Source organism: Artemia sp. Qi Xiang Cuo, chromosome 2 (genome assembly GCF_049724085.1).
Source record: "Artemia sp. Qi Xiang Cuo chromosome 2, ASM4972408v1, whole genome shotgun sequence".
Lineage (NCBI taxonomy): Eukaryota > Metazoa > Arthropoda > Branchiopoda > Anostraca > Artemiidae > Artemia > Artemia sp. Qi Xiang Cuo.
In genome coordinates this window covers 8,048,620-8,050,849 of record NC_142795.1, presented here as the reverse complement: position 1 = coordinate 8,050,849, position 2,230 = coordinate 8,048,620, and the positions used below count along the sequence as shown (strand labels likewise).

At 37.1% G+C, this 2,230-nt stretch overlaps 1 pseudogene; it reads left to right on the top strand.

Annotated features, from left to right (window-relative positions):
* The first annotated feature begins 808 nt into the window (after nucleotides 1-808).
* Nucleotides 809-1,983, top strand: LOC148954865 (phosphatidate cytidylyltransferase, photoreceptor-specific pseudogene; annotated as a pseudogene).
* The last annotated feature ends 247 nt before the right edge of the window (nucleotides 1,984-2,230 follow it).

The window sequence follows — 2,230 nt, the reverse complement described above, 5'->3', positions numbered from 1 at the left end:
GTGGTGCATACAAAGTATCAATCCTCTGTCAAGTATATCCGTCTGTAGCACCAATACGACTGCGAAAGTTTGAGCATTGACAATTCCCAAAAAACGTTTATTCTATTTCTCTGGAACCTAACCTAGAGATAGTAGGGTCTGGCGTGTCTCTGTAAGGTCAGCCAGAGTCGAACCAGCTCTAAATGGGTACATGGATAAATCTGGGGAAGGTAAGCAGGAAGGGTGTGCTAGAGCACAGGATGGCTGGTCCCCAGCCCCCATTGCACTTCCTGGCTGAAAGGCAACCAAAAGGAGACTAGCTGCATCGGTTTGGACATTTTCCTCCACCTCATAATTCTCTGAATTGCATTATTAAGATTACATGCTAAGATTTTGAACCATTTTTCTAAGATGACAAAAAAAAATTATAAAACGCTTATTTGCAGACGCCATAGGCCCTAGTAATTCTATTGGCAGTGCTAGTGCAATCACGGAATTTTGTGTTTAAACAATTCATGATAAATTGTCATTTCCCTTTATCTGGTCCCTAGCCCCTAACTGCATAAAATTGTCACCGAACTAAAAATGCTTTTAATTACAGTTTTAAAATTATACTAAGGTCCAAGCTATTTTACGCAAATAACAAAAAGACTTAAGACATGACTTATTTAAGCATGTTAAATTCACAGTGTACACTGCCAAATATAGAGATGACTATTTTAAACAGTAATGGCGAGTCACCTTCAAATACGAAGAATCAGGTTCATAACCAACGTTGCAAGGATATAGTCTCTGATCCGGTTTTGCCAATAGCTCCTAATAAAAACAAATGAAGACTAAACTCTCCAGCGCAGTCCCAAGTGGGACAAACAAGGTACCAAAGTTTATTCAAGTATGTCTGTAAGCAGTAACAGAAGTTTGGCAGGATTTTGTGATTCGTACAATGTTCACCATTGTTTTTCTTCTCCGGTTGTATAGTCTATTTAGGCCTTGTTGCACTTACATACTTTATGTGTTCAAATTAAATGTTTTGCTGAAATAATAAAGATTGGAAATGATGCAAATCACATCCCCAAAAGATTTTGGTTTGGAACCCTTTCTTGGTATTTTTACATTGTATTGAATTTTTTCTTTCATGGAGAAAATTTTGTCGATTACTTTGCTATTTCTGCCAATGGTCCTGAACTGTTAAGCGACGTTTTAAAGTACCATCACTTCAGCTGTTTTGTTCTCTACATGATTGGTTAGTCCTCTCCTTGGAGAAGAGGTTTTATTTGATACTATGTTCAATGCTCACCTTGACGCATCTTGCTCTTCTAATTGTTATTCTCCAAAGCACCTTCCTTATTCAGAATATTTTTGAAGGGGTGATCTGGTTTATTGTACCTGTATCCATAATCATTATAAATGATACGTATATGTGCTTATTTAGTTGGATTTTTTCTTGGAAGAACACCCTTGATCGAACTTTCACCTAAGAAAACCTGGGAAGGCTATATTGGTGGTGGCTTTTTAACCATAATTCTCAGTTGCTTGATCTAACATTTTTTATGTAGGTATGATTATTTTGTTCCTCCAGTTGAGTTCGACAAAAATATAGGAATACTTTCTAAGGCTCATGAACGTTCGTAACTATTTCATCTAAATGATTATGTTCTGCCTACAGTTATCAGCCAAATTATGGAAATACTAACATTCAACACAGCGATATGGACCTACCCATTTGTATTACACTCTTTAGTCGTTGCTCTTTTTCGCAGTATTATTGGACCTTTCGGTGGGTTTTTTTCGAGTGGTTTAAAAAGAGCGTTTAAAATCAAAGACTTTGGTGATACTATTCCTGGTCATGGTGGGATCATGAATCGTTTTGACTGCAAATACTTAGTGGTCACATTTGTCAAGGTTTATATTATAAACTTCACGCAAACTTCCTTCCCTCAACGTTTGCTTTCTCAGCTTCTCAAAATTCCTAGGGAGTATCAACTAATTGTCTACAAAGTTTAAAAAAAAATCATTACAATATGAAGGTCATTTGTGAAACAACAAATTGAATCCAAAGATATACCCATAATTCTTTTGTTGAATTTACGTAATAGGCCCATCACAGTTTCTTAAGCCATGTTAATCTGGGTTGGCTGAAGTACTGGTCTGTTTCATGCTTCCTGTCTGAAGTACCAATCCTCTTGTGTCTGAAGACACAACCTCCTGTGTCCGTTGACACAACCTCCTGTGTCTGTTGACACAACCTCAT